A 13,777-nucleotide genomic window follows, 5' to 3' on the forward strand; every position below is an offset into this window, starting at 1 on the left:
CTGCTCTGTTAGTCCTGTGGTGCTTTGTTATTTCTTTAGTGCCCTCATAAAGGCCACCAAAAGGGAATAGCTTGGTCGCCCGCTTTGGGTGGACCTACTTTTTAACGGCTTTTCCTACACATGTTATTGAAACCACACAGCTTGCCATCTAATCCCCTGTAGGTGGACGCTTGTTTACACAAACAGACAGGAGAGAGTGAGAAAATTTGGATTCGATTAGCATTAACGACCCTGCCTGTGGTAGAGAAGGCTAGACGAGCGTTCAGCACACGCATGTTCACGGTTTGTGTGTTGATGTGCAGGCTGTAAGACTGTGGTCAGGCTGTGGTATGCCGGGGAATTCCAGGCCCGAGTGTTGTCACTGCTGTAGAAGACCATTCTCCCTTCATCTCTGTAAACATGGCTGCACGGTCTACGCCGTGGGTTGAGCTGTGTCTGTCGCACCGAGTCTGATGTGGGTTATTAGTCAGTCATCCTCCAGGAATCCTGCTGAGCGGTACCACCCTGAAGCTCCTCTAAAAATAAGCTCCGTTTTACTTGTCTAACCCATCTCCTTAACAGCACCGTCTCCACCAGTTACAGTACGTACATTCTGACACCAATCGGTGACTCAAGTGAGTTCCTGTTTTCTGTTGCTCTGTGTAAATGTGCTTTTACCGAAAACACATTCTAGACCACACAGCAAGCCAGCCGCTTACTGAACGACAACAACTGTGTGCGTATTAGATTGTGTCTGCGTGTTACATGCAGGTTCCAGCTCTGGATGTGAAGAGACAACTTTTACTGCCATTGTCTTTTGCTACAATTCCCAAAAGCATCCGATGCGTAAGTCATGACAATCAAGTGATGGATTTCCCGTAACGTTCTGGCCTGGTGTCAGAGTCAGCTGAAGTGTCCTCAAGCTCAACTTTATTGGCTGATTAAGTGTGTGATTTATGATTTTATCAAACAGAGACAGAACAATGGACCACATGTTCCTCACTTGAAGTTACTGTATTAATAGTGCACTACTTACTGTGCAGTGTACAATGTATCCAATTGTAACTTTTTTTTTAATTATGTGCAACTGTACACTAAGTGCAATATAAATGTTTAAAACTTAATTCTAAACTTAAACTTAATTCTAACTAATTCTAACTTGAAAAGCTTCGTATGTGGTGGCGAAGTAACACAAGCTACATAATCAGATTACTTTTCCAAGTAACTAGTAAAGTAAAGCATTACTTTTAAATACACAGTGAAATATCTGAATTTGTTTTCCCATTTGTTTACCAACATCTCTCTTGTCCCTGTGTTGAGAGAAATCAGGAGTAAGGTGCAGAGGCACTTCTTTCAGCGTGAGGTTTTAATAATGGATCCTTACAGTGGCTAAAAATATAAATTTTGGGTTTTTGTTAATAAAAATAAATAAGCAAGCAAAGCGAAGCGAAGGTGACACAAAATAATGCAGAAGTAACAATGCATTATATCATAATGCAACACCATCTTAATGAGATATAAAATATATATACATTATATAATGCATAAATAAAATAGCAGTATGTATTTTTATTATCTTCTGTATTGGCTACACCTGTAGCATTACATGCAGATTTTATGTTTCTGATTAATTGATCTGTCCTAATTTTCAAATAACTGCTAAATTGTCAAGAGATTTCTTGGTTCTTAGTTGTGTTGTAGTTGCTATGGTTGTACACTTTATATCTGATTTTAAGTGGAAATGACTGCAGACAGCGAGGCCACAGAACCACCGAGACGGCCACAAGTCTTACTGCCTTTGGCCCGGTTCCTCTGATTCTCATTTTGAGGGAGGTCTCTCTCTCTCAGCCTCACACAGTCTCAGTCTCCCTGTCTTGTTCTGCCTAGTGCAACGCCTGCCAATTATTCTTGTTTGCTTTAATTCTAAGCACAGTAATTGCCAATTACTGGTGGGTGCCAACCAAAGGTGGGTGATGGCAGCAGTCATCGGCGAGGCTTTTCTCAGGACCCTCGTCTCAGAAACGCAGGGTTTTATTTCTGGCGAAGCTCAGAGCAGGACAAATGAACAAGTGTCTCAATGTCTGCGCTCCCTTTACTCCTGCTTGTTGTGTAATATATCTTGCTAGTGATTAATTAGGCCAATAGTTAGGGGAGGCAGACAGAAGTAGTGCCAAAACCAGGTCACTGGGGAACCAGAGCGTGGCGCCTTCATAGATTATAGAGCGGTTATGCCACACACACACATCCATGCATTCACAGCTGCAGAGGATACTGCAGCATGACATGAGAGGAACACACCTGGCGCACAGGTAAGAATGTCACTGCATCAGCAGATTAATGCATTATGGTTCCACTTGGCTTTCCGCTGCTCTCAATCTACTCCCTAGTTCAGTATGTACACCATTTATAAGACTGTCACCTAGTCAGAATCATTCAACTTAGGCTCATTGAAAATACGTGTTTGTGGCAATGTTTCTGAAACACTGATATTAGATACTTTGTTGCAAGAATTGGGCTTTCTTAATCGAAACAATGGCCTGTAAATCATACTTAGTGTGAAAAGGAATAAAAGTTGTCAGAGTTTTCCTGCATATAGTGTTCATTCCAACTGTTCATTTCAAAGTTTTTTGAGCTTTGCAGAAATGTAGATATAGGCATGTATTTCCAATGAGCTTAAGTAGAAAGCATTTCAGTGCACTGAAACATTAGCTCCCGAGAATTTCCCAGAAATCACCATAAAACTATGCATACTAGATTTGCTCACTGGAAAGCCGTTATGTCTTCAGTCTCTCAAGTTAAAAAGGAGCACAAATACATATTTCAAAATGCCAATGTAGTTTTCAGTGACTACGAAGATGTACGATAAACAGAATATGGCATGTTATATAGCAATGTTGTTATTTAATCCCAGCTGCTTTGCTGTACGCAACTACTAGTTGTGTTTACTGCATAAAGGCACGAATTTGTGTTTGCAATTTTCTTTTTAACGTCATAGGGATCTAGGGAGTGGAACAAGAAGAGAATGTGTCATTTTTATTGTTTAGTTCCAACATGTGTTTATGAATTTGTGAAACTGCAAATTTTCAAAATAGATTGGTTGGTGGGTTGCCTACTTAGGAGTTGGCTAGTTGAATATTAGAACTTGCATAACTCATGAGTACACGGTTGTTGGATGACTAATTGATCAACACACGGATTATCAACATCAACAAACAACCACTAAGCTAAACTATCTGTCAAAATGCCAGTGGATGTTCCTTCTTTATATCCTCTATTACGATTTTAGAGGTCCGTTGACCTTCGTACGTCCACCGTGACCGTCACGTCTTTCCAGCTGCGTAAAGGTTCACGACGCAACAGTGCAAACTTCCTCTGTCTATTTCAGGAGAGTCGTTCTAAAAGAGCACTGTGAACAAACCAGGCCTTTCCAAATATAGTTCTGACTTTAAGAGAGCCATGAGTCTAAGTGATTCCCTTCATGCTATATTTATAAACCATGGCCAAGCCATAAGTCTTATTTCCTGACACTGAGGCATGTTATGACCTCTGTCATTTTGGTCTGCGGTGTGAAGCTTGTGGGCAGCTTTCCCCGCTCTTGCCCCGTCACTCATCATTTACAACGGGGTGACATACTGAGGGACATTTTACACGGCTCGCTGTGAACCTCACAAAAAATGCCATAAATTTGTCAAGATACCAAAGTCTGCCATTAAAAAGTCAGAGATTTTAATGAGGATTCAAACAGCTATGCTGTCCGCAATCATTTTATAGCTCTGTACTTGTACTGTATGTCAACAACTGACTCATTTGTGTATTTCTTCTGAGAGATTATAGAAAAAACATCTGACAAAATGTTGATACTTAAAATGCAAAGTCCTGAGCTATGAAAGAGCAACCTCTAAACAATAAAAAAGGACTACTGTCAAGTATAGAATTTTGTAATGAAAGCCAACATGTATTAAGTTGTTATGCACTAATTAAACCGGAAGGGTAATTTTAAGGCTCTTTTCTGCAAACTAGCTCTTTGCTTGATTTGTAATTATGGAAATGAATAGTCTGATTATTGCTTGGAAAAAATACCTGCTCTGTGTTTTGTACAGAAAATGGACATTTATCTCATCAAATGAAGTAAGTGAGCATTGCAGCATTCTGTTTGGGGTCTCTCACTTTATCGAGTCACCAGCCCAGGACTTTAGATTGCAGAGTTTTGACGGGGTTTCTAGGAGTCATCTTTAAACAAGGCAGAGAATGATTCTGCAGAGGTGGCGGTAATGCGCCATGCATGTCTGACTCCTGATTTGTTCATTAATCAAACTGCTTTTTCCCCTTCGGTTATGGATGGGAATATCCTGGCTGTTCCACTCTGATCTCAGCCACTTTTCTCAAATAGTTGGCATGTCGCTTTTCTTTCCTGAGCGTGATTATATTTGGACGCACAAGGTTGTAGGACAGTCTATAAAACCACAGAAAGATGAGTGTCAGACCTCCATGGTGCCACTGGATTCATTACTAATCTCTCTTAAATGTTTTTTGAATTTTCCCCAAAATTGATTGTGCTATAATCTACAATGGCATGGAAAGATGTATAAAATCTTCTTTGGCTTTAATTTCAAAGAAGAACAAAAAGGCGATAAACAAACAGAACAAGACTAGGGACCAACGAAAGTAAGCATGGATGATAATCTGAGATTTGTCATGTCATACAACAATGAAGAGGTGTCAGGTAGCTTGTTTTAACTAAAATGGTGGTTTCCATATAATCTCTACGAGTCAAATCAGCCCTACGGCTGCGTGAACACGTCTTATATTTGAACAGGTTTATGAGCTCTGTGTACATCCGTCCACTCACAGGTAATGATTCATTTTCACTTTCAGTAAGGTAGTTACCCAGAGTGACTTAACAGAACATAAATCTTTTCAACCTGTACACTTGATGATTTTGTAACTTCACGCACATACGCGGTTGGACCGAACGTGGTCTCAGCAAAGGAAACGGTAGTGTTTTTAGTGACAAGGCAACCACAAATGATTCATTGTTTTAGAATGATTAAAAACTAGGAAGGCTCGTTAATCTTCGGTTAAGGTGCAAGACAACTTACAGCTTTTAAAATTAGCATGCTTGGTAAATACAGGTCTTTTTATTTTCTTGAGACACTTTTCGCAGTTTCAGCACTCACATACAACTGTACATGTTTCAAATAGAATACATGTATATACAGCCAAAACAAAAATTATTCAGACACCAGATATAATTTTTTTTACTAGCGGGTGCAGGACACTTTAGTTCATTTATGTAAGTGAGAATAGCAAAATAAAATAAACTGTGACATATTATACCCAAAAAATTCACCAGTAAAACTGCTAAAAATTTGGGACCAAAAATTATTCACACTTTGACCTGACCAAGTTTTAAGTGTTTTTTCTTTAATTGCTAATGTGACCTTTTTACACCACAGACTGAACAAAATTAAGCTTTGCTTGGTAAAAGGTCAACAAAGTATTGATAGTTGTGTAAATATTGTCATACTAACAGTCGTCAGAATTCTTGGTTGATTGTAATCCATTACATACCTTTCTATCAAAGTTATGTGACATTATCAAGATGAATTTGTTCGGACACCGTTTTAATTTGTTCTTGTCATATTTAATTTTTTTATGGTCATATTTTATGACCATTTTCTAAACTATAGCGAATAAATTGTGACAATGTGAGGAGGTGTCTAAATAAAATTTGGTTTGACTATATATATATATATATATATAATTACTGTGGTTCTAGACTAAATGTGAATGTGCATTTACTCAAAATTTGAATTTTTTATATACTAAAAACAAACAAGCAAGCTCAGCCCAGATAAGAAAAAAAAAATGCAAAAGTAATGTAATGCATTACTTTCCATAAAAAGTAACTAAGTAACATAATTAGTTACATTTTTAGGGAGTAACACCATAGTGTAATGCAATATTTTTAAAAATCCAGTAACTTTCCCCAGCACTCTATATATTTCAAATAGAAAAACAGAATTCTAATGGAATTATTTTAACTGAAGCTTAAATTGGATGCAAAAATTCTACATACTGTACATGGATGGTCAGAAATCTCAAGCAATTCTCCAGTGGAAAAGAATGACTTATGATCCATCATGGAGACGGCAAAAGGCGGCTTTAGTCTTTCGCTCAAAATATTCACAAAAATACGTCCTTTAATTTAGGGTAAATGATTCAAAATGTCTCCAAAATGACTGCCACAACAACAAGTATAGTGTTAAATATAAATCAAGCAACACAGCCACTGATTATAGCTTTACAATGTCTCAACCCATCTACCATTCCCACGTCCATTGTTGTGATTTTCCAAGTGCTAAATACTTCAGAGTATTTTGATTTTTGGAGTTATAAATCACAATGTAAATCACTCAGTATAAATCAATATAAATCACATCTCCTTTGTCTTCCAAAAAAGAAAGCTTGTTTAGTTTAGCTTAATCTTGTTTTTAAAAACCTTACCAGGGTAACCTGCTGCCGAAACAACTCCCACATTGTGGTTGCATATAATGGCACAATTGTATAACAAGTGGTAATAATAAGTGTAATTTGCAGATCACAACATATTACAGCAAAGAAATTATTCTCATAAAGTAAGAAACGAATTGCTCGAGTGCATACCTGGACTATATCTGGAAACAGGTTTAAACAACATGAAAGGCAGCACCTAAACCACACCATTTAATTAAAGAAAACCCCCGGGCTGTAGCGTCTGTGTCAGAGCACACACACATACACACTCTCTGACAGCTTGGCACACACAAACAGCACAAAATATTTACAAGAGGAAATAGCTGCGACATGCAGACTCAGAGTTTGGGTCCTGTGTGGTCCGTATCCATTATGAGGCTCCGTCAACGCAACTGATCCAGAGTCAGTGGGGGTCTGTTTCACTGCAGCCAATCGGAGCCCATCGTCCTGATCGGGGATGGCATGGGGTGAGAAGAGGGTACCATTCATCTCTAGATTTGGACAACATCCATCGTCTTATATATTTAAGTTGAGCCAGAAGTCTGAGGTCATGCGTCGTCTTGTAAACCACTTGAACACTCTAAGTGAGGAAAGAATTAAAGAAATTAAAAACATACACACACACACAGAGCTAATTATCGAAGTTCCCAGTCCAAGTCAAAAAACAAATATTTAAAACTTACATCACTGGTTTGTTTTTCCACAGCAGGTGTTTACTTTATTTTCTGGCATAAACGGAGCCCTGTGCATGGCTTTAGGGGTAAAATTAACAGTTTAATTAGCACAAGTAGCACAAACTGTGACCTAATTAATGATTGGAATACAAACTGTCAAAACAGAACAACTTTTAGGATTCTCACCCGAAGCAAATCGAAGTGATCATGCATTCTTCTCCTGGTCATTTCTGGGAGGTCAGCTTTCTTTCTCACAGATTACTTCTGTATTTCACTAGGTTGTCTATTTTTCATGATGACGAATTGCATGATGTCTTACCTGCCAAAGAGGCGTCTGGAAAACCACGACCCCCATCACCAGCAGGAGACCCTCAGAGTTTATATCCGTACGCCGGATTATTACTTCTGATTGAGCGTGACTTAAAATAACCCACGCTTGAAGGGCTTTAATTAATTTTTCCGCACCTGGACTGAACAAAAGTTTCCAGAGGAATTATGTAAGTCCATCCGTAGGTCATGATAGCAATCCCTAACGCTGCCCTCTCATGGATGGCGTCTGCAAATGCACACAGACTTTCTCGATTTTGCATGGCCGCATTTCCTGGATTACAGCATGCACAGGGTAATTAAACAAACTCCCATCCTCAAAACAAACTCCCTTCTGCTTACTAAACACCTCAGCAGCCTGCTTCTCTTTTTCTTCTCTCTTCTCTCTTTCCTTCATTTTTTCCTTTCCTTGAAACCAGAGAGTTGCTCGACACTCTCATAAATGCTACATGGGAAAGGAATGTATTGACCCATTTTTTGGTACAACGGTTCACCGCACTGTTTCTGATGATGTACTTTGCCATAAATGTGTTTGAAGTCCCACATTGTCCCCTGTGGTGTGATTTTACAGTAATGTGATATACTTACAAAGAAATGAGCATGTTAAAGACTTTTTGATAACTTGCAAAAGATGGGCATGGTAAAGTCTTGATCAATTTTCTGGTCCACTTTGCAGTAATTTCTGGTTATGAGCTGCCAACAAAGACTGAAAGAGATGGACATGTTTGTCTTGTTCTATTTCTGGCAAATGTAAAAGCCCTTTCACACCAAAAGTGAAATGAATAAGCCTCAGGCTGAAGGAAATGTAAATTCAAAAGGCTCAAACAAACCTTTCAGTTGTGCTGTCATTCTGGATTGCCTGAAGAATAGGAGGCAGGAGAAGAAAGTTCAACACTTTCCAACACTCCCGATTTCTCCTAACATGGGGACGGGAGAGCTGTCAGTCAATAAATGGGAAAACAAAGTAATCTCAGAGTATCTCAGATATTTCACTGTAAACTAAAAAGTAATGCGTTTACTAGTTACTTGAAAAAGAAATCTATAACTCACGTTACTTGTAATGCATTACCCCTAACACTGCTTGCGTACACAAAAATAAAGCAGAATAAATATGTTAACTATTTTACTTGTCAATAAGACTTTATACAACTAAACATAAAGTCAGATTCCAATCTAAAACCTCCAATTTCAGTCAGATCTTGCCATTTTTGTTTATAATTTGCATCATACCATGAATGATTGGATTGCGGGCGGTCTAACGCAAGGACTAGTTTATCCTGGACTGATTGCATGTGTGTCCTGTACCGTGTTATGAATGGTTAGGTTTGAGAAACGGTTTGCTTATTTAGTCCCTGCTTTCAGTAGGATTTGTTAAACTCCGGATTTTAAGGTACTGGCTGAATATCTTGAAGTGGTCAAACGTGAGAGCTGTAGTGTGTGTGTGTCACTGGCCATCCATACAGTATGATTAGAACAGGAAACATAAAGCCCAGACCCACGGCAGGTAAGAGCCCTGAGTGATTATGTTGCTCTAACTTGTACAAATATTTACAGCCTGATTATTTTGGGTCTGCCATGCTGGGATTTTTTCACTCTGCCGGTCCTGAGACTGCACAAACACAGGAGACCCGACGTCTGAACAAGCTGTCTGTCTAGTCATGACAGGACGCCCATAACCCAGACTACTGCAACTTTCAGAGCACTCGACCTGACCACACACATAAATACACTCATGCAGGTCTGTTCATAAGCTCAGAAACACATACACTAAATTATATTATTGTATTTATGAGATAAACGTACATGAACATCATCTGTTTTATCAGTGGATTTTTTTTTCAACATGGTCCGATGACTTTTGAAACACTGGAAAAAATGCAAAAGATGCAAACATTCCGTTGATGCTCTTTGAGGTGCAACCAAATGGATGCAAACTTCTGTAAACCGAATAATGTGTGAACTGCTATTATTTTGTCTTGTGGGAAATATGTAATAAAATATGGGTTCCAATATTTTTACAAAAGCTGAAAAGATTGATTGATGCTCAAGATGTAATTAAATGGATGCACAGTTTTGTAAACAGAACTATCAGTGTGAATTTTTATTATTTTGTCTTGATGGAAATATGTAAGTATCTTATGCTTTTGGCCCTTCATTTACATGACAATGGGGTTTTGATTAAGAGTTTTAAAGTGCAACTTTACGAAAATGATACCGTTATTGTCTCTGTGTAAGCTACAACAAAGCGAATTTGTGAAAGTGTTGACATCATGTGAATGCATCCTTTCGCCATCTTGAATGCATAGAGGAATGCATATTTCTTTATAAAGCGACATCGCCAACTACGGGCCTGGCATGCATAATGCAACGTTTTTAGTCATCTTCGTGGACCTGTGTGAATGGGGATTATTTTTAGTACACTGATGTTGTGTAAATGGTCTAAAAACAAGATATTTTGTCTCTAATGCATATAAAAATTGTACAAGGAAGGAGTCTAAAGGAGTATGTAAACTTATGCATGCCAATGTTAATAATATAATGGATCAGTAGAGCAATGTGACAGACATCAGTAGAATCTTTCTCAAAGCATAGCAGGAAATGACATGCATGAGAAAGCATAGAAGCATGAACAAATACCAAACTATGAAGCATTTAGTCATTTTCAAACAGCTAGAACATGTGCAAACAGGTGTCTTTAAAATCTGTAAAACAAAACTGTATGAACAAAAGAGTTTGCTTAACACGGAGACAGAAGGAATGAAAGGCTTTGTTTGCCAAGTGCTCAATAACCAGTCCGATGTGTGACCCACCGTTTTGTGCAATAGCTCCTGAGGTGATCTCGTGGTCACTCCACCCACCGTGTTACTCAGCAGTGATGCACTTCCTGTACCTATGACTAACTGGCCCGCTTGCTCCAACAGGCTCTTCCGAATCGGGTCTAAATAATGGGACATGATAAACCGAATGATGGCAATTTTTCCGAAATGGCTGACACTGACGTGGCCCACACAGCCAGTGTGAATCATAGATGAACCCCCCAGACGTTCTGGCTCTCACCAGTGCTCGGCTCCCTCCTGCACGTTCTGTGTTTTGACCGCACGGCCCAACACAATCAGGCCTCTGTTAGAAAGGGTAATTATTTGGAAAATGACTGGCAACACACCTTAGCTTCTCCTGACAGCTTCATTAAATCTGACATGGCCGTGCCGGTCGTAGGAATAACGGTCAGTGAAGCGGTTTCCCTTACGCTACCGGGACAAGTTCTGTGTAAGATCAACAGAGACACGACCGAACGACATCTTCATCTTCATCCAGTCGCATAGTGTGGATCGCAAAGCCTCGCTAACTGGCCGCTGAGTGAGATGGTGGGTGGTTTCAGCAGTCAACCCAGTTGCTAATTCATTACATAACTGCAAAATGAAGAGAAAGGCTGAAGGAAATTGAGATTTATTTCAGTGGTGAAACTGGTTGTGTGTTTTGGACCGCACTGCTGTTTTCTAAACATGCCGGGTGCGTGTTGGTCAGAGGGGAGGTGAACAGCAGGCCTTTGTGGCTCGGCCCGAAGCTAAGTGTGTTTGGGCTTGTGGTTTTTGGGAGCCCAATGGCTGAGATCGGATGCTCTACTGTCGATGGAAACTGTTTAACAATGAACCCATAAATAGCCACGGAGCCCATTCCTCTTGTTCTAGACCATTTGCATTTATGCATTTAGCAGAAGCTTTTATCCAAAGCGACTTACATTGCATTCAAGATACATTTGATCAGCTCTTGCTTTCCCTGGGAACTGAACCTATGACCTTTGCATTGCCAGTGCATGTCATGAGATCGGTCATGATCTGTCCACTGAATGTCTAATATGTAGCTTTCATAAAATAAATGGGTGGCCTGGTTGGTGTAACAAATTAAATGGGTCCCAAATGGGACACCTTTAAGAAGAGATAATCGCCTAGGAGCAACATGGTGTTAAAAAGCACTCATTTATTGCATGGATTGAACCAGCTACCTTCCAGTTACCAATCCAGTCCTATTTTCACAACTACACAACACCATCCCAAAGCCAAACTCAACATATAACAGCATTTGCATTTGCATTTTAATTCTATGATTTGACTAATGACTTGTGTGGCATAGGTCAGGAAATGAAATGTGATTTCAAAGGGGGACAATTTGGGGGTTCTTTCTGAATGTAGCTGTCATCTTTGGCTAAGCAGGCTCTTTATCGGTATATCTTATTTAGTTTCTTAAGATAATTGTGCACTTCAGTGTTCACTGAAAAGAGCACATCTACCAGTGCTAAGCCTTGTATTAAAAATAATATTAAAAAACCCAACCTTAGCAACTGTTCTGAATCTTAAAGCACTTATATAATAACCAAGACCTTATGAAATCAAGAAACACAACATCAATCAAATGTTACAAATGTCTTAACCAAGCTACACCTCAAACCTCAAAGATGTTTTGTAACGGCAAGTTTCTGTTCTGACATTTCATGACATAAATACCTGTGACTTCCTCTCTAAACTGTGCTTATTGCACACGGTAAGTGTCATAGACATGTAGCAGCCTCATACAAAGAGTCACTGAGCTTTACAGTCAATTCAACCCTTGGTGATTCATTATTGGCACAGGCACAACTTTTATTACATGCAGTTGTGTAAATTATTGCAACCGGTCTCCTATAAACAGGCACAATAAACCTAGTGCCAAAAATATTTCAAGTGTGTGGTTTAATCTACTTTCTCCACACTCCAAAAAGCAATTAAACTGACGGGTGACGATAACAGGAAATCAAGATACTTAACAAAACAACATATTAAACCGTCCACATGCAAACCAACACACTTAAGCTCAGTGAGCCACCCACGGACCTTAAAACCTTTTATGAAATGTGACTTTAAACTATCATTTTTTTAAAGTGGTAACTGTACTTTATAAATGCCCTACCTTTGCAAAACACACCCGGGGAGATCTTATATCTAATCATGAAAGAATCTGAAGTCTTTTAATCGCTTGCAGATTTTGCACTGCCACCCAAGACTGCAAATCTCTGCCTTTTGCCTCATGCTGGGTTCACACATGCACAGCCTTCAGTGTCCTTAATCAATAAATTACAGCACAGTTTGGCAGCCCGCTCTCATTTGTAGAAAGCTTTTGACATGTTCTGAAATAAATGTGAATTGAATTTGCTGTCTCCACAATGCTAGGGTGTTTTGGGAGATTGCAATGTGACTGGTAGAATGTGTTGAGTGGTTTTCCGTATGTTGGTAGCATGTTTTGCAATTCGCCAACAATCAGTATGTTCTGATTACTCCGAAAAGTAGAACACATTCACACTGACGCGCAATGTAATTCTATTAATTCTATCAGGTCTTTTCCAGTCTTCTTTCTTCTCACTTACTTTCTCTACTGCTATATATGTCCAAAACATGTCAAAAAAAACATCTGAAAGCATTACCTAAAAATAAAGACAAACTAGAAGGCTGAAATATCACAAGCTGCCTATAGTGTAAAGATAAGAAGTCATTTAAATTATATTAAGAAGATAAAGTGACTATGCAGCACCGAAGGAGCGCCAATGCACCAAATCAGGCCTTTCAGTGTAGACCTTGTTTAATCACATCACAATGCATCCGGAGCAGACGCCGTTATGCTCACGCCATCACTCAAGTCCTGCATGAGACCACATTTCACCTTTATAATGAACCTAGAAAACAAAACAGCCGGAATGTTAATAGAAATTCAGTAATTGCGGAGAAAGGAAATAGGCTTGTTGCGGGGCCAAATGGTTTTTCGTTGGACTATGGATTTTGTTCCAGGTTTTTCCTTCGGCTGGGCTCTTACATATCCCAGTGAGATCTACAAGGAACCGCACGTGATTACTTGAGCAGAGGTTTATGCTCTGTGGTGCAGGTGGTTGATAAATGGCCCATGTCTAGTTTAATGAGAGTCCTACGGCTGTCTGAAGTGACCACGTTTATATTAAACGGGACAAACGGCGGATAGGTTGACTGTGAGATGTGGTATTTGATTGTGTTGAAAGTGCCATTTTATATGCGTAGTCTCATCAGTAGTTTTATACTCTAAATTTTAGCAAATGAGAACATCTAAGGTACCTACATTTTCTGCAGGTTTCATGAAGATAATTTTAAGACTATTTTAAAACCAATTTAAAAAAGAAATTTGAACAGAACTCAATACGTAGGTATGGGAAAACACAATGAGTTGAATTAGAAACACTTCAAAGTTTGAAAATACAACTTCCAACTGATATCCATTACTTT

This window comes from Labeo rohita, chromosome 4 (assembly GCF_022985175.1).
Source record: "Labeo rohita strain BAU-BD-2019 chromosome 4, IGBB_LRoh.1.0, whole genome shotgun sequence".
Lineage (NCBI taxonomy): Eukaryota > Metazoa > Chordata > Actinopteri > Cypriniformes > Cyprinidae > Labeo > Labeo rohita.